At 36.0% G+C, this 27,478-nt stretch overlaps 1 protein-coding gene across 26 annotated transcripts in view; it reads left to right on the forward strand.

The window, feature by feature from the left end:
* The first annotated feature begins 2,755 nt into the window (after nucleotides 1-2,755).
* Nucleotides 2,756-27,478, forward strand: part of LOC117421380 (receptor-type tyrosine-protein phosphatase delta-like) — a 607,967-nt gene continuing 583,244 nt past the window's right edge. For 21 of the 26 annotated variants that reach the window (XM_059030168.1, XM_059030171.1, XM_059030166.1 and 18 more), the window contains exons 1-3: nucleotides 2,757-2,914; nucleotides 3,065-3,171; nucleotides 3,314-3,350. The gene's annotated coding sequence lies outside the window, so the exon portion shown is untranslated. Of the gene's footprint in view, nucleotides 2,915-3,064; nucleotides 3,172-3,313; nucleotides 3,351-27,478 lie in introns of all 26 variants that reach the window. The other 5 variants (XM_059030127.1, XM_059030157.1, XM_059030132.1 and 2 more) reach the window with 2 other exon arrangements.

The following is a 27,478-nucleotide window of genomic DNA, read 5'->3' on the forward strand; positions in this document are numbered from 1 at the left end:
TTAATTACTTGACAGAAGGTACACATGGAAATTAACTCCTTGAAGTACCTGGATTTGAGAAGTGCACCGGAGAGAAACAAACTTGACATTAATAGGATGGCTAGTGTCAATGCAGTTTGATGTCATTTCCCCAATGCTGACAGCACTAAGGTGAACTCATGTGTCAGCATTGACTACATCATGGCACTTTAGATCACTCACCTGCTTTTTCAAACTGATGAAAAAGACAATCTAATCAGCTATGATGTCATGTCAGTGCTGGCTTTTGTGTGTCAACTACATGACAAAAAAGCCAACCTAGACAATTTGTCCTGAACAAAAGAACACTTCTGTTTAAGACAGTACAGTATACTAGCACTAGCAGTTTGAAGGACCTGGTCACACACCTGGCTCTCCCATCACCTGAGGAATGGGGGTGGCAGGTGATCAATAACACACTGTTACAAACTGTGAAGAGTGTCACCACAAAATTTTGTTGAGCAATGACATGTGTCGATACTGAACCTGGTTGCTGCTGCCACAATACTGCCATCAGTAATTGCCATAATATTTATATATTTGTAAACCTATAGGCGGTACACTGTATGTACTGCTTTTAACATGTGTCCACACAGATGCTCACTTAGCTTGCGTTAAAGCATAAAATATACTAATGCACAGAAAGCAATAATCTTTGGAATTTGTTTTGTCTGTCATTAGGGAAGTAAAAGAATATGAAAGATGTATCTACATGCCAATAGAGTTATCAACTTGGATTGCATGAAAAGGACTAGCAACTAAGGGGTCTATTCTCAAAAAAGCGTGTAAACCCAGCGTAGCGTAGATCTACGCACGAGATACGCACCGCCACAATACGCGCCTTCTCATACAGAAATCTCTTCTGCCTAGCTAGGTGTGGCCGGTGATTGCCGCTCTGCGGACTGGAATGCAAATATGGCTTGAACAAAGACACGCCTCTGAATGGCAAACTAAAGGTGCCCGGAGTTTGCGTTTGACTAGCATTTCTCACACAACTAACATTATTTAACATGTTAACTCTAATTTGAACTATAATATTTGTTTTAAAGATCAAAAGAAAATTTCCTTTCAACAACAAACATAAGTCTGGCCAAAAAAATAATACTTTGCTAAAAGTATGCTGAATGAAAACTGGTTAAATACACAAATCCAAATAAATTTTGGAGGATATTACAGTAATGCTAGAAAACCCCCACAAAAAAACAAACCCAGCACTATTTTGTAACATCTTAAACTGAACGTGATATATTTAATTTTATAGTTACACAGAAGAGCACACCAACAATAGTAATTGCAGGTACTCAAAGCGAACGCCATCACTCAAAGAAGGGTTAACATACCAGTCCAAAAATATTCTGTTGATTTCACACAATGACGACGTTTGTATTTGATTTAGTATTAATCAAATACAGTATTAATATCATCAATTTGTGTCTTCTCACATTCACATTTTTAAAACAACTTTAACTCACTGTCTGTACTATAAACACTGAAGTTGTCTTTGACACATACACATTTAATTAAAACCAAGAAAGCCTATCAATTGTTTCATGAGTGGTCATTAGAGTGGTGATTGACACTTGGTACTCAGCCTTGCTTGACCTACTGGCAAAATTAAAGGGATTCTAGGGAATCAGTTTTATGTAGGCCTAATCAAGATATTGAATGAATAAAGGTTGATGACCTCAAATTGTATCCTATACCTGGTGGATAATCTCAACTTCATTTTTTTTAAATAATCCACAGTAATATATATATTATTCTGAGCTCATATGGTACAAACATTATTAAATTTATGAAAATAAGACACATATATATATATATATATATATATATATATAGTGTCTTATTTTCATAAATTTAATAATGTTTGTACCATATGAGCTCAGAATTGTACAGGAGTTATTTCATGACAATATCATCAGTTTAAGAAAAAATATATATACAGATACTGCCAACTGCTGCACGCAATAGCAGAAATATACCGGTTTAGTCCACAGATCGACAGATCCCCATAAGGCTTCTGATGAAGTAGAATGAAAGGAAAGGTGAACTGTTAATGATTTTTGGACACAGGTACCAAGTAATAAAACAAAACACTAAAATACTGGAATCCGTTTTTACTGCTTGTGGTGTTAGACATGTATTTTAAATGTTAATATAAACGATCCTTTAGAATCTTCAATTTCTCGTTATTCTGCATTAACAAAAATGAATTTATATTGCTGTACATATACTGCTGTATGTGTGTGTATATATATATATATATATATATATATATATATATATATATATATATATATATATATATATATATATATAGCTTTACCTGTCGCAAGATTTCCTTCAACGTGTTACGCAAAGCACAAAAATAAAGAAAATAAGAACAACTATGCATGCCAGAAATGTAGTTGTGCAATCAATTAAAAGTCCAGTTTAACGCGCCATGGTAGATAAATACAGTAGATTACAAGAAAATTGGATTATGTGTAGGTCTACCTGATTTCACCACCTCACGTAACTAAACTCGTTTGTGAGTTGAAACTTCAAATCTGAGTGAGACTGCCAATATACAGTACTGTACCACAGTGTTACAGAGAGGAAATGGACAGCAACGATCCTCCCCCTGCCCGGCCATCAAGTGGCTCATTAAGGAAATGCAGGTGTGTGTAAAACTATGATGTGTGTGAAAGCATCTCTCTCGTTCGATTTCTCTCTCTCTCCCTCTGCCGCTTGCTCACACTCACTCGCTGTGTGTCTCGCTCTCCTACATAGCCAGCAGCAGTGTGTGGTACAGTTTGACAGCAGCACTGTCTCTCCAAAGAAAGCTTAGCGCTCACTTTTTCTTTCTTATTGCCGCTTTCATTGTTTCCAGATTCAGCAAGGAGGAGCGCAGGTACCAAATGCTTTGCAAAATAACATACAATGAAAGCATTTTTAATTTAAAATCTATTGTTCCATACTGAAAAGAATTGCACTTTTTATTCTGAGACTACAGACATATTAATGGGGCTGATGTGTCTGTGTGATGTATTCTTTTTTGCAGTTCATTTGGGCCTGTAACTGGAATAAGAAAGCATTGCTGTTTCTGACTGGGGAGAAGAAAGCGAGGACTCCTCTGGGTTTCCAAAGAGATTTAAACTGGCAGCCTTAGTAAGTAATATTCTGCATTGCATTTCTTAAATGAATTCATATGTATTAGTTGGTTTGAAGATAATTACTAAATGTAATGTTGTAGTGTATCTCTCCTATAATAGTTGCTTATCTTTGCTTTTTTGTTTTTATTAAATTCCAGTTTCCAAGGCATTTGAAAACATCTAACTGGGTGTATAGTAAGTAGCTGCTGGAGTTGTACTTGCTTTGTGTTTTAAGTGGCAGTGGTTTTCTAGTACTGTATAACGGCATTACTTAGACTTGCTGTGGGAAGTACTCAATATTGAGTTTGCATTTCATCAGTTTTAAGGAACTGCTGACGTGGTATATTTTTTAAGCCACATCCAGCAAATGCATGGATCATCTTCATAACATTAATTTAAAATTGTGGTTAGTGATAATGGATTGGTGGTGCAATATGTTCTTTTAAAAATGCCTGCTAATTATCCTGACATAATCTAATCAAATATTTATCAAGCACATTTTCCTGTAAATCTGTGGCAAATAAAATGAGCTATCTTGTATAGCCCATTTCAGCATCATGATATACCCTATTCTTTTTTCATACTTAGGCAAGAACATGGTTTGTGTGCAAGTCCTGTTCTTTTAGAATTATAAATTATTTTAACTAGTGTCTATTACTTTTTTAATTATGCAGATTACACACATGCCATTAAAAGTTCTGTATAATATAAGATCATGCTTTTTGGGTTATCATTACCTTTAGTTGTGGTTTTGTGACAGGAACATCTTAAATGTAACTATTTGTTGTTTTTTAAATAAACTCACCACTTAGTTGTGCAGGCCTCCATGGCTTTGTCCTAACATTAAATGCAGTGCTTACAAACTTTGTTATAACTCTTAGTTCAGTGTGCCTCTCTAGGGGCTTGCAGGGAGAAGGTGTGATTTCAGTCATATGAAAAAGCAACCACTTATGGGAGCATGTGTCACTGAACTGATAATCACATCTGATAGTCTTGGCACATCTAATGTTGTAATTGAACAACTAAGTGGAATGCTTAGCATCATTTTTTATGGTCATATTTAAGTGTTTGTTATTTGAGTACAATATAGATTGATAAATGTTGAGTTTACCTAACACTAAGTAGGATCCTAGGTAGTCAATACTCAAAACATTGCCATTTCAAACAGTCACTTTTTGCAATTAACAGTGATGCACTGTAAAGTCATAACTTTTTGATTTTTGTTTTTCTTTTCATCTTACAACATGCTTAATTTTGAGCAAAAATAATATTTTGATTTATTCAAGTTAATTTCAGAAGCTGCAACAGATAGATTAATTCATCTGTTTGTGAAATATGCTAATTCCTAGATGTTTCTAATTTAAATTGTGTTTACTGGTGGTGATTTTTTTTTTTTTTTTTTTTTTTTTTTTTGACATTTTAGATGAGAAATGTAGGCTTATCGTTAAGTTCACTTTAACACCCAGTAGTCACTTCTGGACTAGTGCTGTTATTTTCTGGGGGCATTGCAAAAGTAAAGTACATTAGTGGCACATTAGATTTGTACTCGCTCATTGCAAGTCTATTGGTTTCAGTGTGAATGTATGGAACCTTTGATGAACCAATTAAGTATGCTGCTGAGACTTAGAGTGATTGAGGCCCCTTTAGGGCTGTGCTGTTTTGTATGGCATGCCAAATTATCATTTAGAGATATCTCAAATTAATTTATTGATATCCCTAAATATTTGATGATATCTCAAATTGTTTGAAGATATCTCAAAATCATTTTAAGAGATCTCAAAATCATTTAGAGATATCTCAATATGATTTCCAGATATCTCTAAATGGAGCTTCATATTAGCTATCTAACATGCATTTTCAGATATCTTCAAATCATTTTAAGATATCTCAAATTGTTTTTGAGATATCTTTAAATCATTTCTAGATATCTCTAAATCATTTAGAGATATCTCTAAATAACTTGCTGTTCATTTATAGATATCTCTAAATCATTTTAAGATATCTCAAAACAATTCCCTGTTCATTCAGAGATATCTCTAAATCATAAGAGATGCATCACTGTATCTGGACCTACACAATATCATGTTGTTCTTTGGAAACCCTGTTATGTTTGGGAAGTACAACATTACTATTTTAGAGATAGTGCAAGCTTGACTATAACTCAGATGACAGAGTAAAGTGGAGATTTCCATAGGAATTGTGCCTAAGGTGATGTGAAGGGCTGGGCAGCATGCACAGAACTCCCACTATCATGTACTGAATTCTAGGTTAAGCTATCATGGATTAGACTATCTTGCAAGTGTTCTGTTGGCTTTATTCTTCAGCAGCAGAGGCAGAAGCATCCTTTCATAAACAGCTACTGTTGAACAGTTTCTGCTACTCGGCCTGGGAGAGGTTCTGCTGTTTTTATTCTGTTTCTTCAGTGTCTCTGTGGATCAGCCAGTAGACTTGTGCATGTTTCTGTTTAAGGAGGACTTTGCTGTTGTTGCAGTTAGCACTGTGTGCTGCACAAAAAAATGGATACATCTACTTGTTAATAAATGTGGGGAGAAATATACTATGGCCCATATGCATAAAACGTCTCCTTTATCATGCCAGTAATACTGTTTAACATGACAATATTTAATGTGGTTATTCATAAAAGTAATTTACCGTAAAAAACAAAAACAAAACAAACAAAAAAACATATTATTGGTCTGATTCCTAATGCTGTACGGTGCAGTAAATTGACTCTTACTGGCATCATAATTACCACGTGCCTCAGACCAGGCAGAGAATGAGATGGGTCTTAACGGTATGATTTCCTAGCATAGTTCCTGTGTTTAGTATCATGTATTTAGCCAGTAGTAATGGGCAGCAGTGTGGAGTAGTGGTTAGGTCTCTGGACTCTTGACCGGAGGGTCGTGGGTTCAATCCCAGGTGGGGGACACTGTTGCTGTACCCTTGTGCAAGGTACTTTACCTAGATTGCTCCAGTAAAAACCCAACTGTATAAATGGGTAATTGTATGAAACCCAACTGTATAAATGGGTAATTGTATGAAAAAATAATGTGATATCTTGTAACAGTTGCAAGTCACCCTGTAATCTGCCAAGTTTTTAACCTGTAGTACCTTGTATTTAATCACATCCTGATGTAACTATCACTATTACCTGCTGTATTATTGAATTGTGGTTTGTCAAACTTGTACTTTACTTGAACAAAAGTTATTGTATTTCTTGCTCTTATTGTATTACTTGTATTGTAACGCTTGAAATGTTTTTGCTTACGATTGTAAGTCGCCCTGGATAAGGGCGTCTGCTAAGAAATAAATAATAATAATAATAATAAGGGCGTCTGCTAAGAAATAAATAATAATAATACAAAAAAGTCTATGTTGAATTTTCTAATAATTTGGTAATTTTAAGTATTTTGTTATTTGAAACGCATACATTAAATTGCATTGTTAACTCGTCTGAACAGGATAGGCTAAATCGGGTCTCTAGCCTATTGGTTGCTGTAAGTGGAGAAAATGGCAGGCTTTGGCTTGCTTATGTGGGCTGTACATCAAGAGGAGGGAGATATCTTGGAAGATGATCTAGAACAGTGAAAAAACCCAGCAGATCTGACCCTCTGGATGACTCTGATAATGTGATTCGTAGCAGGTATCCACTTAAGAGGAGCACAGTTATTCACCCCTGGGGAGAACTAGAACATGAACTGAAGAGAAACGTCTAGAAACAAGGCTGTTCCCCGTATTAATGAAAGTTACAAACTCACTGCATAATTTTGATTCTGATGTGAGCGAGTTTTTGCAGGTTATTATATTGATCCCTGTCCGTGCACACAAAGCAGGTTGTAATTAGCTTTTCATATTTTTCATAGCACTCCATCTACAGATAGAGGCAGCTCAAGTCAATTTAAAGTCAATTATATTGTATTACAAGTCCCCCAACACGTACGTGTGTTTACTATTTATATTGAAAAATACATATTCGTGTCAAACAGGATTGTATTCTTGTAGGTCTAGTTAGATCAAGACGTTGTATTTTAGTAACTACACATACATTGCAAGCAGTACGTAGCGTTTTGTAATCCAGTTTCACTATGAAACGGAGTAGTATTGCGTGACAGGCAGGATTTTTCAATCTAGCTGTATTTATTTATTTTAGTTTAAAATAACATTTTTTTCTTGGCATTTAACAATGAATTGTACAGTGCTGTCTTCCTGTGCCAAATGAAAGTTTTGAACATATGAGAAAAATAACCGGAGCTTGCTGATGCTCCAGTGCCTTCTATACTTTCTTGTGTGCTGGAAAGGAAACGTGTGATAACATTAGAGGAGTCTCCTGACATGTCCCATAGCCATAACGTGATGGTGTAAACACATGGTGTATGCCACTGACATCTTAAGTAGGGGACACAGCTCACTTGCATACCTCTGACAATTGGTTAGATTAAATTCTCGGTAACAATCCGTGACAGGCAGTAGCTTTATAAATCGTGTTAATTACTGCCCAGTATTTTTTTTTTAATGGCCAGAAGTTAGCGCCATCTTTTATGCATATGGTCAAGTGTACAGTACTGTAAATATTTGCAAATATTCAAGTTATAAAACAATATTTAAAATACCATACACCTCGGTTCTCAAACACTGACTAAATTCACTTTTATTATCAAATGCACCTCATTATAACACATAAAATGCTTACCTCCCAAGGGTATTTTTATAATGACGAAGAAGTGCCTGATAATTAGATACACCCGGCATATAAGCTTTCGTAAAATTTTGATTCATCCCCAAATAAAATGTTTCTCCTTGACAACATAAAAGTTATATCTGTATCTCTGCCACTCATTTAACATGCAAATGTTTTTTTTTTTTTTATTGTATTTTTTTTCTTTTCTTTTTACAGAGGAAAGTTATTACCAGATTTTCTGTCGTCAACACAGCTCGGCTCCCAAAACAGTTTACTGTAAGGGCCCCATATGTTTCTTTCCCAGGCTACCCTCCCAAAGACTTTTGAACTAGTGGACGCCTTCTGATACCTCATTAGACAGAATAATTGTGACAGGGGTGTGTAACCTTGTGCCTCTGAGCCGTCTCCCTTTCGATTTGTAGGAATGACTAAATGGTTCACTCCCAGAAGATTGTAAGTCATTCATTCTCATTAGGCTGCTAGTCACAGAACTTTATCAAGACATCAAACTGCTTGTGGGAAAAAAAGTGATGATTTACAGAAAGGACCCTTCTGCCAACCAGTACTGAGGTTAGATGGATGGATATTCCAAAAAATAATTAAATTATCTTTTTTTTTTTTTTTTGCTGGGCGATAAAAGTGTCTGTACTTGGACTATAGATTGAATAAGGAGTGTGTGTGTGTGTGTGTGTGTGTGTGTGTTTGTAATAAGAAAGTTCTGGAATTCTTGCACGCTTTATTAACAATTCTGTTCTTGTTTCTGAATCAGAGCTTATGTCGCCAATTGCATGCATTATTCTTTAATGCTAAATGAGAAAATCACTCTAGTTCTTTTTTTCAGTAGAAGGGGTCTGGGTCACATTCCTGTTATGATATTACAAAGGCTGATAAAACAGAGACAATGATCTGGGGATTGATTCTAGGGATGCACGCCACTCAGGAAGGCGAACTTGGCATTACAAAGAGAAATATGTGGTTGTTATGTATGTCAGAATTGAGGTGGTTTTATTGTGGTGTGTTGATGATGGTCATTGTCTGTATATTTCATTGAAAATTGATCTGATTGTTTTAAATCTGAACATGAATTGCTAACTTGAATGGAGGTTGCACTTTAGGTCCTAGTTCACAGGTTTATACAGTAGGATACCTATATTATTTACAGTACATTCCCTGTTAAGTGTTATCAAGTGAGCAAACCTGCATACAATGAAATATTTCATTATTTTCTGAGAAAAGAAATTTAGGTGTTCAGACAGTTCCTTTCCCAGGTGCCATGCTTTACAAAGGGCCCTGAATGATTTTTAAGGTGTACAGGACTGAGGCTCAACCAGGATCTCTTTGAATACCTGATATTACCTTTTTCGCCTGGAATGCCCCTGCTAATAACATCCTGTGTTTTCTGTAAAAGTTGTAGAAATGAGGCGGTGTATATTGTGAACCAGTAAAATGTAATGACTATCAGGGTAATGTTTTGCCAAGAATGATACTTATACTGTAACTATATTTTGAATATTGCATTCAGATTCAGTCCTTTCATTTTTTTTTATTTTACTTTTTGGTTTGTTTTTGTTTAAAAACGAAAGTACCAATTCAACAATTGCCAATTGTTTAAGGGGTGTGTGTGGGTGTGTTACCTACAGTAATTACATAATGACAAATGAGCATGGCCCATTATTGCCTTCCAGGCATAGAACAACATTTGAAATAGTGTTTGTAAGTTGAAATTAAAATTGTCACCCGAGAAGGTGATAAAATGCTACCTCATAAGCAGTCCTTTAAACCGTAGAACCAGTTAAAAGATGGGTTGCTCATCCCAAAGGCATGGTCTCTTAACTTTGGCTCCTGACAACAGTGTTATAAAGGGGAGCACCTTATGCAAGGCAGCTTTACATTTTGTCAGTTCCTTTGGGGATGTGAAAATATGTGTAGTACTAGTAGAGACATAAAAGATACATGTTGACAGTATTTTTTTTAGTTACAGAAACATGTGAAGTCATCATGACCCCTTTGTGTGTCAGTCATTGTATTTATCACAAGATAGTGACAAGTGCAGCTAGCCATTTATGACGAAACCAACAGCAAGTCATTGTTTAATAAAGGAATGTATTAGATAATGATATAAAGTTGACAGCGGAGAGAAAATGTTTATCAATCAAGAAGAAATGAAGAGATTACATTAGATATCATTAATTACAATCTCATTAGGATCACATATCTTGTAGGCTCACTGATTACTGGGTTATTTATTCTCTTTGAAAAATGTAGAGGAGCAGAAAAATAGTGAACCAGTTATACAGTACGTATAACACTTACAATAGAGTAAAAGGTATTACTCTTTAAGGAAGTACAGGTAATGTAAACAGAACACATTTCCATCAACTAGTCTTTAGTCTACAGTAGGCCTTGAGCATTCCGGCAAAGTCAACTCTTTTTAATTTTGATAAAAAAAAGAAAAGAAACAATGTCTTCTGTTTGATTGACCATGCTTCAGGCATCAATATGTTATGTGTGAAGTCCAGTTTGAATGAGATGTCTGTTAGCTGTCAACAGGGAAACATAAATGTTGTGTGTAAAGAAGAATAAATTAAAAGATAAATCGCACCATGATAGATAAGCTGTATTTCATTTTTTTAAAACAATGTATATTGTGGCAGAGACGACTAAGGACATGTGGCAGAGATGGGAAAGTAGAAAAGTTGTAGTCCAAGAAGGAGCTGCAGGACTACATTTCCCATCTCTGCCACACATCCTCTGTCGTATCTGCCACTATATATATATATATATATATATATATATAAATCTTTATGCAAAAATTTAAAAGCCATCTAGTGACATACTGAATCAGCAAAGTGACCATGGAATGCAGCAGCATCTCCATAAAGACTGTAAGAGATACTGAAAGGTTGTTAAAATATTCAAGACCATACAACAAAAGGAACATTGGGAAAATTTGAATAAAGGGGAAACTTCAAACCACCCATTTCTTGCAAAGCTGTACCAAGAACAAAAGCAGCCTTTTTGAACAATCATTGTGGTATTTTTAAATAAAACAAAGAGATAATTAAAAATACCACAAACAGGCCAATTAATTAGTCACCTGACTTCCCTGCTATCGGAAATTCTCACACAATGTGCTGCAGCTCCTGCAGATCCATCTCCCTCCCACCATCCCTACCCGAGCCTGTTGTGGGGCTGTAGCTGGGTGCTGAACAGATCTTGAAGCATCAGGAATGAATAGCAATTAGGGGATTTGGAGACCAGATTTCAGATACAGGGCCATTTGGCAAAGCTCATGTGATTCCCAACTTGGATCCTTAGAAAGCTTTTGAATAATAGTTAAGTGTTAAGAGCAGGGAAGATTATATATATATATATATATATATATATATATATATATATATATATATATATATATATATAAATCTTCCCTGCTCTCTCTCTCTCTCTCTCTCTCTCTCTCTCTCTCTCTCTCTATATATATATATATATATATATATATATATATATATATATATACGTATATATACTGTATATATAGTGCTGGGACAAACACAGGATTTTCATGTTTGGATATTCGCTCAGATATTCGTTCGTTTTCAAAAAGTAATAAAAGCCATTATATTGCTCAGGACGCAGACAGCATAGCAGCAGGGGCAGGGGGCGTGGAGCCTGTGTGTGTGCCTTTACGTTGCAAGTACAAGTACAAAAATATCCCAGGAGTAAAGAATATGTTGTGTAGGCCTTACTTTACCCCAGTGAATTAACTACAAAACAAATGGTGCCGAATAGCAGTTCAAGTTAAACATTGTTTTGTTTAGTCCCAAAAATAAATAGTACATAAAGTTGACACCGCATTTTATTATTTTTTTTTCATTCCTTGCCATTGCTGTTTCTTCACAGTAAACAGAGGCCATAGACCTGTTTTTCATAAAGTAATAACTTGTGCCTTTTGTAGCTGAACAAGCAAACGAAAACTGAAATTTAACTTTAAGCACTTCAAATAAAACAAACATGGAAATGGCGTTATAAAACGAAGAGGAAAAAACTCATCATTTTGGTTTTCGTTTATTACATTCCACATAACAGAAAGTCTATAGACAATCTATATAAAAATCACTACACAACATTTCCAGCAAGTTGGGCACTGTTTAAGCGAGGCATTTCAGAATAACGTGCTTGCCTAAAACAGCGCAACACATTTTCGACCCAGATGGCTTTCCATACAGATCACTATGCGTGCATGCGCATAATTTGGTTTGTTTAGTTTTTGCTGTCTACAACTATTAAATAGAGGCTCAAGAGCTTCTGTGTTGATCCAGTCTTTTTTATATATTAAATCTCACATATCGCATGGGGCTATTCGTTTTGTGTAGTGATAGAGATATGTAAGAAACCAGATTTAGTTGGTGTGTTGCTAGCAGAAGACATAAAAATGTAAAGATTTCATGTGGAATTGCTACTTTTTTGTTGCTTCCTTCAGCAGGGATAAGATAATAAGAAAAGACAACATGCTTGTAGGTTGAATTTCAAAAAGTGAACTACCTGAACATTTTCTAAAGAACCAGACTTAAACAGAGCAGATGGACTTAATACTGAACTGAATTGCAGTTCATGTTCTTTGATGTTCTAAGGTTAGCGTTTGTTTATTTATTTACAGCTTAGCTTTTGGCAAATTCAGTGGAAAGACATGCTCAAAATTATCCTGTGTTGTCTGCAATAGCAAACAAAAGAAAGGAGTGCCCTCAGCACTTAACAAGTGCCCTTTGTGACCCCACACCCACTTAGAAATGTAACAGTGTATCAACATTAATACCTTATACTCATATTACATCTATTATCTCTCTCACATATAAATCCATGATAGATAACATTAGGATATAACAAGTTATAATAGTAAAATCAATGTGGGGTGAAAATTTAACCGTGAGCCTTCAGGCAAAGTGCAATTTAAAAATATATATTTTACTTCCCCTGGAGGTTCAGTTGGGAAAGGAAGAATCTAGGTTAGCTGTCAGTGAAAACAGTATGAAGACGTAGGAGTTGGCCGCTAAGAAGCCTAGTTCCTCTTTCTTAATGTATTTTTCCTTTGATTATTTAATTTTGTTAAAATAACCCCTAATGTGATCATATCAAAGGTCAGAAGTATCCCTTAGCCCACTGTAAATCAATCTTTCAGTCGGAATCAATGAAGGACTGGGAAGGACTCGGCTTTACAGATGGGGGAAAACTGATTCATCTAATAGGTAAAGAGCAGTGACATCTGAACCCCTGGAGAGAATGAAAGATTTTAAAAGGGAGTGAGGTGGATGTGCTTATCAAAAAGCAGCCGATCAAAGCTGTAAACAGTTGCTTGTGGAGATGTGACATGTATAGTGTTTTCCGTGTAGCTTGTAATCACCGTTGGAGCTTAAGGTTGTTTTTTTTTTGGTGTCTAGGAATGCAAAGCAAAGCTGGACTCTCTACTGTTAATATAGTGAAGTATGACATACAATCTGTAAGGCAGGTTCAGAAGTTAAGCTGGCTTTCAAACACGAAGATGTAGGACTTTTTTTTAGAAATCATTTAGATATTGCATTCAATATTATTTATCTATTTTTTAGTGGAAGCCTACTTCCTAGTAAATCTGTGCTCTTAGGGGGCTCATTGTGGGTGTCCAAAAAAAACATATCGTAGCACTGCTCAGATTTGGCTCGGCAGATTAGTTTATTTTTAGAAAAGGATGTAGCACTATGCTTGTATGCAGGTTGAATTCCAAAAAACAAGCTAACTGAACATTTGCAGAGAACCCGGATTTAATCAAAGAATCTGGGCTTCATATTGAATAGATTTTCTCTCCATATTATTTTCTCTAGCTAGGGTTTCCAATTGTTGTTTTTTTTTTTTCACTGAACAAATAAGGTAAAATAAAGACTCAGTTGAACAGATGTAGTGCAATCACGATGCAACTACTGGCAAATATTTTGTCTAGTGATAGCAAAGGACTCAAGGATCTAAAGAGTAAAAAAGGTATTCTGCTAAAAATAACCTCTGACTAGAGCCAAATATGAATCTCACGCAGATGTGCCTCCACTTAGAGAGTGAGAAGAACAGGTTTAAGTTAATCGCTGGGATGGATAAACCAGTTCCAGGAATAAATTGCATTTTTTTATATAGTGGCAATGATGAAATGTAATTATACACTATAGTGTCCTGCTTCTTGCATCCCCCGTCTCTGACTTTCCTTCTGTATTTACCTGTATCTAAACTGATACTATTCTGTATACATACAAAAAAAAAACAAGAAAAACAAAAAAACTTAAATGTGATTGTGTTCAAACCACTTATTTATGGTATGAACACAAGACAAAGTCAGATCGCTAATTGTCTTCTGGCCTAGGCTAAAATATTTTAAAGAACAGGAAATACAAAGTGAATGTTGTGTTAACTGCTAATGTAATGTGTGTATTTAAGGCGTGTTTGTAGAAGGCAAACTAATGGTGTGTTTGTAAATTGGGAAATTTGAATGTTACATCAAAAATAATTGGTGAGATGATCCGTGTGTGAGAGGTTTAATTTACTGAAGTACAGTATGACATGTTTGTAAACTGTTTATCTTTTATAATTCTGAAATTTACTAAACTCTGGAATTTGTTTGAGATTTTTTTTCATGTGATAGTTAATACATTTTTTTTATACGGTTCTATCTATCATAACAAAATGTTGGGAAGTTGGCTCTTTTGAGCCAGTAATACAGTGATCTGAAGCATTGATATTTTCTAACATACAGTGTACCAAACATGCCAGTGTCTCCACAGACAAACACACACACCCAAATTTAATGCTGACAAAGTGTTATAATGATTCACTATGTTTCTCCTCTTCTGCTGCATGCAAAAAATATATGACAAACTGCTGACTGGTGTACAGGGTTCAACATTAAAACAGCAATTTGCAGCAGAGTGGATGAATTTGTGATAAACTGTCCCCAGGGGTTTATAAAACATATTTTAATAAAAAAAGCCACAGGATGTTTCTTCAAATAGGTAGGCTCCAACATTTATACTGCATGAACTTATAGGCTGACATTGGCACCTGCTACCCCACAGCTGTAAACAACTCTGAGTTTATAGTGGTAGAGCTCATACATCCATTTCCAGAATTTTATGGCTATAGAAGTTTGACTGCCTGCATAAAACTGGAGTGGGAGGCAATGTTGTTGTTATATTTATTGCTCTTTTACCAGAATGGTCAAATTGCTCCTTGGGGATTGGGTTCCAGTATTATACTGTAAGACACTTGCCGTGTCTTACACATCTTACAATTATTTATGATAGTTCATATATATATATATATATATATATATATATATATATATATATATATATATATATATATATATATATAAAAGCAGGTATGCCTTTTCTGTTAGAACTTTTTATTTTTTTATTAGTCGTTGCCAATTGTTTTTATTATTTTCTCCCAATTTGGAATGGCCAATTATTTTTAGGCTCAGCTCACCGCTACCACCCCTGCGATGGCTCGGGAGGGCGAAGACAAACACACGCTGTCCTCCGAAGCGTGTGCCACCAGCCGATCGCTTTTTTTCACACTGCAGACTCTCCATGCAGCCACCCAAGAGCTACAGCGTCGGAGTACATTGTAGCTCTCAGGGAGCTTACAGGCCAGCCTGCAGGCGTCTGGCCAGACTACAGAGGTCGCTGGTGCGCGGTGAGCCAAGGACACCCTGGCCGACCTAAGCCCTCCCCCCACCGGGCGACGCTCGCCCACTTGTACGCCGCCCTCTGGGAGCTCCCGTCCTCGGTTGGCAAAGGAGTAGCCTAGACTCGAACTGGCAATGTCCAGACTATAGGGCGCATCCTACACCCCACGTGGAGTGTCTTTACCGGATGCGCCACTCGGGAGCCCCTATCTGTTAGAACTTTTTAAAAGAAACAATCTTGTTGGTAAAGCTACAGTACGTGATCAGATTATGTTACCAGAATGTAAAACTAAGTTCAGATCAGCTATGTAAGCCATGCAAATACAAATTTATAAAATTGTTTTTTTTTATGTAAAGATAAACGTGACTTATTTTTACTCAACCATTTTTAGAATTGCATGCCTAACGTAGGCATTTAATGAGACAAGTATTCACCACAGAGTGGGATGCCGAGGACTGACAAAACGTAGGGACACACTTGGGAGGCTGTGTGGTCCAGTGGTTAAAGAAAAGGGCTTGTAACCAGCAGGTCCCCTGTTCAAATCCTGGCTTAGCCACTGACTCATTGTGTGACCCTGAGCAAGTTACTTATCCTCCTTGTGCTCCGTCTTTCGGGTGAGACGTTGTTGTAAGTGACTCTGCAGCTGGTGCATGGTCCACACGCCCTAGTCTCTGTAAGTTGCCTTGGATAAAGGCATCTGCTAAATAAACTTGGAATCATGTTAACTAGGGTAGAAAAAAAGTATTATTTACCCAAGCATTTTTTTTTATGTTGCTGTATTTTTTTTTTTTTTTTCCCCCTGCTTTTGCCGCCATGCCTAATCTTTTCATAGAAACGTGACTTGCTTTAAAAATGTATTGGGTGGCCAGTTGTGTAAGTGACATGGGTGGCTATTTCTGCCTATGTGTGCAAATTTAACATTTAAGTCACCTTAAGGTTGTGTAAATGGAGACCTCCAATAGCACAAGTCACATTATGTACAAAATGATTCATTGTTTTAATAATATTTAAGTGGGTATTAAAAGTATTGTTTAGATTCAGTAGAATGCCATGTATTTGACTATTAAACACAGTTTGTCGTAAATGCTTGGTACAAATCCTGATGCATCAGATGCTGTTGATGTTGTCAATTGATGGTAATCACTAGTAGTGAAACGAATGTTGACCCTTTGTATACCAATTGATATGATATAGCTAACCCCCATGGGAAATGTAAAAAGTGCAATTAAATAATCTGCTTGCGTTTTTTTGCTTCAAGAATATTTGGCCATTTGGGCTGCAAGTAATGGGGTCCATCATAATTTTATATTGAATTATCTAGTTTTGGGTTATGATCTTCTCTTATGGCAAGGCACAATGTGATGTGTCATGTGTAACATTTATAATAGTTGTTTTCTGTAAAATGATGATATTATGTAAGCATACTAATCTTTTTTTCTTTCTTTAGTTATCATTAATTGAAGTGTTGAATGTCATCTTTATCTTCAATCACATTATTTATTTTCTCTTTGCTTATTATACAACATATTACAATAACCAAGTTAAAATGTACATATGTTATAGTAGACATACACTGGGCTGCCTTCGTTGTGCAATATTCTTTGTTCCTTTGATCCAGTTATTAAATCATAAGCATTTTCGGTGATGCTGTCTTTTTGACAGCTCTGGAAGATGTATCGACTTGACCTCAGTTGTTCTAAATCATTTGCTATTAGATGTAGTTCAGTTTTTACCAAATTATTATTCTAGAGGAAGAGGGCTGTCATACGATTAATTTCTATTGTAGTCATTCATCTCTGACAATTGGGTTAGAGGCCAGCCTCCATTATAAAGCATTGGTAACATATCATTAGGAAGCATAATGACAAACATTTATATATTTTGTTATGCCTAAACACCACTGTTGTAATGTTCTTATGAGAGAATACAAAGTAATCATTTTAGGCTGGATTGCTAATATTTTACTGGTACCTGGTTGATAAAGCAAGGCACATAATTTATTGTGATTGAAATAGTCAAGCACCCAATTTTCTTGACATTCTTACGGTCTGGAGTATTAAACTTAAATGTGCATACAGTAGAAGCTATTTTCGTATTGTTCTTTCCCCTTTATACAAATTCAGTATTCAAAAGAGCTGCTGCATATTTTGGTAGCTGTTGGAGGTCACAAGGTAATTTACAATGTTGGTTTATCCCAGTCCCAGCCACAGTATATGTCACATAAGAACTTAAATTGCTTTTTTTTTTTTTTTTTTTTTTACAATTAACGGACAGTGGCAGAGAAGCTTAAGAACTGAAAAACCTTCTTGCAGATTTGTTTAGGCGTATTAACAAAGTAAATCAATTCTGCCTCAGAATCATTTGCAATTCTTTGGTAATAAAGCACAGAATAAGACAATCCATTGAAAAAAATACCTTGAAATTAATTATGCTGATTTAGCTAAAACGTTCAGACATTTTAGAGCAAAGTAATGTAGCCTATGTCTAGACCAATGAATTTTCTAACTGGACCCAACACTTTTTAGGTGTAGTCATAAAAACTATAATTTTCTTCCTGTACTCTTTATTGAAGTGAAACATCTTTGATGTAATTCCTGTAGATCAATATCACATTCTGAAAAGGAACCAAAACAGCATGTTCTGCACTAAATTAAAATAAAGAAAATAACATTATGTATACTTTCCAACGTTCCAAACATGTGACTTTTTCAATAACTGTTTTCATATACCACCGCTTGTTATAATTGAAGAAACTTGTGTTGAAAGTTCACATACTGTAAGTAAGAATATACTGTAAAGTTTATCAATTGGAAGTTAAGCAGTCACTTCAGCTTTTACCAGTACAGAATGCATTCTGTTGCAGATAAAAGCCAGGCTCTAGAAAAGGCGGTGCGTTTAGGAATTCAGTTTCATTTCACATAAAACAAACTGCCCAGTTAAATCATGTTCAATAAAAGAAAACAAGAAAGAAAAGGATTCATATAATTACTCTACGGTAAAAAAAGCTGAAACAAGATAACTATGGTTTTAAAATAACTTTTCTTAATAGTTCTAGCAATAGTGGTTCCTTTTCCTTGGTTGATCTTCTTTACTTATTCGTTACACTTCAGTTTGGAACACGTAGATATTTAAAGACAGTGCTATACAGTAGATGAGAAGTTGCTGTTGCTTCCTGGTAATCAAGCACTTCAGGTGTTGTAGGTGAAACACACAATGGTTTAGCTGCAATCAGAACATGTGACCTACTGCAAAGTTACAAATATTCAGTGCTTTTCCTATAGTTGCATTTGAAGTATTTTCTTCCCATTTCTCATGACATGTGTATGTTTGTATCATCACTTTAAGTAATTACATCTGTCTGGTTTAAGTAATCACATCTATCTGGTCACAAACTTTACATATCCCAAGGAGCTTTATAGATTATCCTGTTTACAACACACTTTTCCTTTTAAACAAAAAATATTGATTGTTTGGTGGAATAATTTATTCACAGGCAGAAACGACTCAGCAGATTTGAGAGATAGAATAAACATTCAGGAGAGTGAGTGAGGAAACGAACAGTGGCTCATATGAGTACAATTGAATACTTAAGGTACCAAATCAAGGTGGCCCCTGGGACTCAACTCTATCACACTATTCAAAGTATAATCCTCTCAGTTGTTGAAAGGATGACTCAGTTCTGTAAATTGGGTTTAATAAAATAAGAGACTGGTGAAGGAGGAATGCACATGTGTAGTTAATTGGAGGGGGGGTAAGGATGATTTGAATAAAAGAATATGGAATATTGGCTAGACGATGCATTTGCCTTTAGAAATGCATTATTTTATTTATTTAAAATATATTACATAGCAGAAGGTGACTAATAAAGTAACTACAGTTGTGAGAGCTAGATGTTTGCAGGAATCATTTTGGAGCAGCTGGGTTTGAGTAGAAGCTTTGTGGTAGGTGTTGTTGGCCAACAGCCCTAAAGCTAGCCTTACGCATTACCTGCTGGCATCATCATGGTTTTTTACACATTGCTATGAGCAAGAGTGGGATCCAATTAAACTTAGACCTTGACTGAAATGAGTTAAGATCAAACAACACTTCTTGTATTATTGGCAGCACCCGAGTACCCAATGACTCTGACAGCTATTTCCTGCAGTCAGATGTGTAGGTAAATTAGAAAAAAAAAGACAAAAGGGCTTTTGGAGCGAGGGGGTCCTGCTTGCACAACCCTACACTGAGTACATAACAAAAAAACACAGCAGCTGTGTTAATGTAACACACCAGCATACATTTTATGCAGTTATATACTGTATATCTCTATATCTATATCTATATCTATATATATATATAAATATATATATATATATATATATATATATATATATATATATATATATATATATATATATATATATATATATTATGTATACACACACACACCTCTGCTTATTTACATGTTTTATACACTTTAGTAAGTAAAGTTGACATTTGAAATCACTGTTTCCCTAGTACAATAATCGCGCTCTGCACCTTTTTTTGCTATTCTTCCAAATATGCTTCCTGCGTCTCTTCTCATTACTAGTTTACCTTCTCCCATACAGTCAGGGAGGCAATCATGCAGAATGTCAGTCATAGCAGTCAACCTGAACAAAACGTCTCACTGTATTATAATACACACTGATGTTTGCAATTACCATAATGTATTTCAATTTTTATACCATATTCTTCAAAATACGAATCTAGGTTTTTTTTTTGTCTTATGCTGTCCCTTTGTTGTTAAAATGTAATGCAGTCGATCTTCACTGCGATTTAAGAACCTGTAGTATGGCGGAATTTGCTACTTATAGAGGCTGATAAAAATAAAGGTTAAATAAATTCACAGAAATTGATGCTCATTATATTTTTTTATAATTCTATTTAATTTATGTCAGTGTTTGGGTAAGGAATATAAAAGTAATGAATATCTATTTGACCTGAAGTCCTTACCTTTTTTTTTTTTATGATGTTGACCCAGCCATGCTTTGATCTTCAGAGGTGAGTCACCCTAGCTGTACATAAGACAGTTGTTACTGCACGGTCATGCGATCTTGTTCAGCCAATTGCATGCCACTTAATTTATCCAAGCCATTATATATATATATATATATATATATATATATATATATATATATATATATATATATATATATACTATCGGTCAAAAGTTTTAGAACACCTCAATTTTTCCAGTTTTTATTGAAATTTATGCAGTTTAATGTCTCAATGTACTCTGAAATGAAAGCATAGAACAAATAAACAATTGGAGATAAAAAAGAAATCATGGAATCGTTTTGTTTAACAAAATTGAATCTAAATTTTTGACTCATCAAAGTAGCCACCTTTTGCAGATATAACAGCCGAACACACTCGTGGCATTCTTTCTACAATGGAAATCAAATATTGTTCGGAAAGTTCTTCCCAACACTGTTGCAGAAGTTCCCACAAATGTGTTGCACTTGTAGGTTGCTTTGCTTTCACCCTTCTGTCCAGTTCATCCCAGACCAGCTCGATGGGGTTTAAGTCTGGAGACTGTGCTGGCCATGCCATGATTTGAAGCCTACCGTCTTGTTCTTTTCTTCTAAGGTAGTTCTGACATAGCCTGGAGGTATGTTTTGGGTCATTATCTTGCTGTAGGATGAACCCCTGACCAACTAGGCGTATACCAGAGGGTATTGCATGGCGCTGCAAAATGCTGTGGTAGCAGTTTTGGTTCAGGGTGCCACTCACTCTGTGCAAGTCGCCGACTGTGGATCCAGCAAAAGAGCCCCAGACCATCACGCTTGCTCCTCCATGTTTGACAGTTAGTGTCACACACCGAGAAACCATCCTTTCGCCTACTCGACGGCTTTCAAAAACCCTGCGTGATGAACCGAAGATTTCAAATTTTGATTCATCGGTCCATAAGACCTTCTTCCAGTCTTCAGTAGTCCACTGGCGGTGCTTCATGGCCCAGGCAAGCCTCTTTTTCTTATTTTGCCATCTTAGCAATGGCTTTCTTACTTCCACTCGACCTGTCAAACCTGCAACTCGAAGTCTTCTCTTCACAGTTAAAGCTGAGACTTGCTTACTTCGACCAGTGTTAAGCTGTGCTTGAAGCTGTTGTCCTGTGAGCCGCCTATCACGCAAGCTGTTGACTCTCAGAAACTTGTCTTCTGAGTCTGTTGTGGCTTTGGGTCTGCCAGACCTCTTCCTGTCAGAGTTTCCTCCAGTTTCCAAGTGCCTTTTGATGGTGTAGGAAACTGTGCTTACTGACACCTTGGCTTTCTTTGCAATTTCTCTAAAGGAAAGACCTACACTTTTAAGGGTTATAATGGTCTGACTATCTTCCTTTGTTAATTGCCTTTTTCTCGCCATTATGAGAGCAATATACTACTTCCTGCAGTACAATACTGACCAAATAATGCTTAAGAGGGTGTAGTAACACAGTCTGTTCCAACACTGCTTTTATACAGACAGAGGGTTTGTAAGTAATCAGCAAAAGTTGGGACACCTGTAGGAATTGTTAGCATCAACTTTCAAGGCTTAATTTACTTCCATTGCTGCAGAACAGCTGTAAATTGTTAACCCATTACTTGTTCCCTGAAAAAGGCCTTTTTGTATAACTGTGAAATGTACATTATTTTTCAGTTTTTGGTAACCTAAACTTTTTTTTTAACCTCTGTCAGTTTACCGCTTACCTTTGTACCATTTCAGGTTATTCACTGGACTTGAACTGCTTAAATTTCAATAAAAACTGGAAAAATGGGTGTGTTCTAAAACTTTGGACCGGTAGTGTATATATATATATATATATATATATAATCCAGGGCTGGCAATGGAACGTGAAACAATGTGATTGGTCGAACGAGGTTCCAGCTGTCTAACTCCGTATATTGGATGGATATGGAAAGTTGGAACCTTGTCACATATTCAAAATCACTGCGCTGCCTCACAGAATTTAAAAGTGTCGGACGGCAGCTATCTTGCTTTTGCAGTTACAGATGTACAGCTGTAACTATGAAACTGAGTGACCAATTACCTGCAAAAAATCCCAAAGTAGTAAGCAGACATGCTGATTAGATTGAACAATTAAATGAACTGGAAGATAGCAAAAAAAAAAAAAAAAGAAAATAGTAATTGCTGTCTCAGTCACCCCGACTTAAATAAAGTATTTTTAGCGGTTTGTAAACGCTACAGAAAAACACAGAAAGGCACTTTATCCACTGCACATGATCTCAGACACATAGCTTGAAAAGTGACTGAAATCTGAGACGTTGTTGTATTTATTTTTATTCCTCCTGTCTGTTCTGCTCAAACAGGTCTGCAGTGTCAGTGACAGGGAAAAAAAAATAACTCAGTGCCGTCTCAACTCTGCCCCTGGTGTATCTTTTCAATGGAAATGTCCACAATATCATAAATACAGATGTTCTTTCTTTTGCGTGTTCCAATAAAATATAATTTGCTCAGCTTAACTAAGTGTGTAGCTCAAAGGGTCTACTTTATTGGCGTAAGGATAACACAAACTTCGAGGCGTCCGTATATTCGACGTATAAGGACGGCCTGTCAGGCCTTATTGCAAACATATACACACACACACACATTTTTTGGGAGATACATTTTTTAACACACTTTAATTGCACACCTGTCTTGTCCCTTAGCATACTGTAATTCATTTCCTGCGGCACCATTTTAGTGCATGCCCGGACTGAATGAGTGTACTCATCGTTTGACTATAAAATGAGTCACGGAACCACATTATGTAGCAAAGCACTCAAACTGAAAGATATATATATATATATATATATATATATATATAATGCATGACGTTCAAAATGTAATCCCATAAGCAGCAGAATGTGGCTGTTTTGTACCTTTGATATTTTCCGTGCACACATGTATTATAGTCTACCTCCAGGCTCTGTCAGGTCGGATGAAAAGTGTCTTTTTCTGGCTTAGTGAGGCCCCTTGTATTTTCAAAATGTATTGCCTGGATCAGACAGAGTGGAAAACTGCCTCGTATTATTAATCTTACATGAAAGAAAAAAAAAAAAGAAAAGTAGTTTTTAAAAAATAATCTTTTGGCATGTGGTTCTAAAGTGCTTGCGGTAGGCAATACTTGCTAGGTAAGTGACAAGGATATGATAATACCTAAGGGGTCTACTCTCAAAAAAGTGCGTAAACCCAGCGTAGCCTGGATCTACAAGCTTGTTGTTACATGCGAGATACGCACCCGCGCATTCGCATACAGAAATCTCTCCGCATAGCTGGGTGTGGGCGGTGATTGCCGCTCTGCGGACTCTGGAATGCAAATATGGCTTGAACAAAGACACGCCTCTGAATGGCAAAGTAAAGGTGCCCAGAGTTTGCGTTTGACTAGCATTTCTCATACAACTAATAGTATTTAACACGTTAACAATAATTTGAGCTATAACATTTGTTTTAAAGATCACAAGAAAATTTCCTTTCAACAACAAACATAAGTTGACCGGAGGGTTGTGGGTTCAATCCCTGGTGGGGACACTGCTGCTGTACTCTTGAGCAAGGTACTTGACCAAGATTGCTCCAGTAAAAATCCAACTGTATAAATGGGTAATTGTATGTAAAAATAATGTGATATCTTGTAACAATTGTAAGTTCCCCTGGATAAGGGCGTCAGCTAAGAAATAAATAATAATAATATAAGAGTATTGAACTACAGCAGTTGCCTCGAACTAAGTTGCCCGATCTCCTGAAACCAAATTTCAAGCCACTGTTCACAAAAGAGTGTCTTTGTGTTCCTTCAGCTTTAGACATACCATTTTAAGTCACTAAAATCTGTTAGAATTCTCTGTTATCTAATTATTATAATCATTCCCTAATGGGATGCCTAATTTAAAGTGGGCCGGAAGGGGAACATATTGTGGTTTGTCCCTACACTGGGATCTAAATAAGGGTTAAAAAACACCTCGTCAGAACGATGAATGGCTTCATTATGATTGCAGCGCATGACTGAAGAAAGGAAAGGCTGGAGAGGGAACCAGTCACTAGAGTTGCTGAGCTAGGAGGATAAGCAGTGCTTTGGACTGCTGATTTGTCACTATTGCCTAATATATCATGGCTAGCAGGAAATATGCATTCCTGCCTAGGAACCTGGGGATGGAAGGCAGGTGTTGATTAAGTGAGTGTACTGGGCCTGGGATGCAGCAGTAAATTACTGCAATTACAGTTACACCCCCAAGAGAGGCTGGTGCACGTCATCTAAACCCTAGTTTAATAAAACTTTGTAAAAGGGCTATACATTGTAAACATACAACATCAAAGACTGTTTCCTCAGTCTAACTATATATATGTTCATACACTATTATTGTTTAGAAACTGTGTATAAATGTACTATATACTGTACATATAAAAATACTTAAAAATTGTATTAGGGAGGCAAGTCAGTTATGATCAATTTGTTTTTTTTATAAACTCTGTCTACTGCTTTTGATGTCCAATTGGTTTTCGGTAAAACCAAAATGAAAGTTAAAAATGGGAAAACCTAACTGTATTTGTGCAGCCAAGGGAGTGGGACACACCATTATTACACGCATGTAATATTTTTTCAGCTGTGACAAATAAGCTGCATAGAGTGAATACAATGAAATCTATTAGGAGACATTAAACATTTTTGTTATTTTCCACAGTCTGTTGGAAGTGGCAAATCATTTGCAATTCACTGCAGCTCCTCAGCTTCAAAACGACTGATCAGATGTTTGGCAGCATTTTAAAATAGTTTCTGATGAAACAAATATTAAAAGAAGGGTGAAAGGAAACAATTCTAAATCATCTAAATTTATGTTGGCAACAGCTGAATGCTAGTACTTTGTAACAAGCCTATCAGGTACACTTTGTCATAACATTTGATTTATGTTACTATATTAAAATAAATAATGTATGTTAATATTGTAGTGTGCACGGGGGTAGGGGTCAGGGTTGGTAGGTGACGCATTCAAATATGAAGACAAGCCTGGTAACAGCTCCTGCAAGGGAGCCGGCTCTATTGTACAGCGGTATCGGCGCTATGCTTCAGTGCAGGAGGTCCCGGGTTCGCGTCCCACCTCCGTCTGTGAGAAACCCCTGGCTGTGGGAACCAAGAATGTTACAATATGTACTGTCTATTTTTGGTTTTATCTTTTGTCGGTATTGTTCGGTTTGTAATTTTATGAAAATGTATTTTTCAGTTTGGTTTGAGTTTGGGAAAATCATAGCCATTGCATCCTAGTTTATATATTTTTTACATTTTCATCATCATTTTAAATTAAATAAATGTATTACATTTTCAGTGTCAATGTATTAATATTGTTAAGAAAATAACTGGGCCTTAAGGAGATAAGGAGAATTGTATTTCTGTGTGAAAGTACAGTGTGATTTAGCTGCTAATCATCACATCACAATTCTGGAGGTTCCAATATAAAAAATCAATAACGTATAATTCTGTATATAATATAGAGAATAAGGTACAAGCTACTGTACATAATCCGATGACAATACCAGTGTAACTGATATTTCCCTATACAATATTGTGCTTAATTCTGTGATTACAGGCTACTATTGATGTACTAGCCTGCAATCACTATTATGACGACAGATCAAGCCTGATATTTCTGATTACAGACGCGAGCAGACGTCAGTGGAATGAGAATTTTTTTTAAATATCTGCTGGTTTTAAAGTGCTTTGAAGGTTTCAAATAGACAATGCAGTGAAAGCTTATTTGTTAAAATAATGTCCTTGCGATTTACCGTTCTATCAGAGGCTGAAAGGCAGAACTTCACAGCACAGCAGCAAAATGCCAACACTATGAGGAAAACCATTTCTGATCTTGCTTGGCAGAGATCAATGAACCATGACCGGTGGAAGCGATCCCTCGCGACAAGTTGCATCCTATTCTGGCACGATTTATATGTGCAGATAGATGACATAGTTGATTCTGACAGCGACTAATTATTATAAAAAAGTAATTTTTTGCTTGATTTGTGATTTTTAGTAAAGTTTAGTTTAATTTTATGTGTGTGTGTGTGTTTCTTTTTTAGTGCTGGTATTATACAAAATAAAATACAAGCTACTGTACATAATTCAGATTGTAAAAAGCTACCTCGGCGTTGCGTGACATCTCAGAGGACTCGGCCTGCGGCCTCGTCCTTTGTGATGTCACAGAACTCCTCGGTGACGTTTTACAATCTGATTATGTAGAGTAGTTTGTATCTTATATCAGGCAAGATCTGTCGTTATAACAGTGATTGCAGGCTAGTACTGACGTCAGCAGTAGCATGTAATCAGAGAATTAAGAACAGGGTTTTATAAGGACATATCAGTTACACTGGTATTATAACCTAATAAATGTGTAAGTGAGTTTCCTTTTAATTCCAGAACTGCAGATTTTGTAGTATTAACATAACTGAATCAATGTATGTTTTTAATAAACAAATGCGGCTTAAAATCTAATTCAGTATTAAGGAATTTGCATTTTGTGATGACAAACAAAACCTGAATAATCAGTACCAAGTTCAGTGTCCAGGATTAAACTAGATATTTTAATTGGTAGTGTTAAAGTAATTATTATAAAAGTGACATGTTTAAGGATTTGGTTTGTTAGTTTATTATTCTGAGCAGCAAAGTATATGGCTGTTGGTGATCGTACATTTCAAATCAGTGGTTAGGTCTAATGCATCTATAAGTTCAAAGCGTATAATTTAAAACCTGCAAGCCTGCACATTGTATTTATTTTCCCAAAGCTTTCATTTTATTTTACCAGAGTTAATAATATGCCATCAATGTAGAAGACTAGCAAAGTTCAACTTCTTGAATTAGCAACAGTGCAAAAAAGACTCCAATAGTACTTCTGTCTAATGAGACAACTGTGACTATCTGTAATCAATAAGCTCAAGAGACCATAATCACTAAATGTTGTTTAATGGTG

Source organism: Acipenser ruthenus, chromosome 1, assembly GCF_902713425.1.
Source record: "Acipenser ruthenus chromosome 1, fAciRut3.2 maternal haplotype, whole genome shotgun sequence".
In the NCBI taxonomy this organism is placed as follows: Eukaryota; Metazoa; Chordata; class Actinopteri; order Acipenseriformes; family Acipenseridae; genus Acipenser; species Acipenser ruthenus.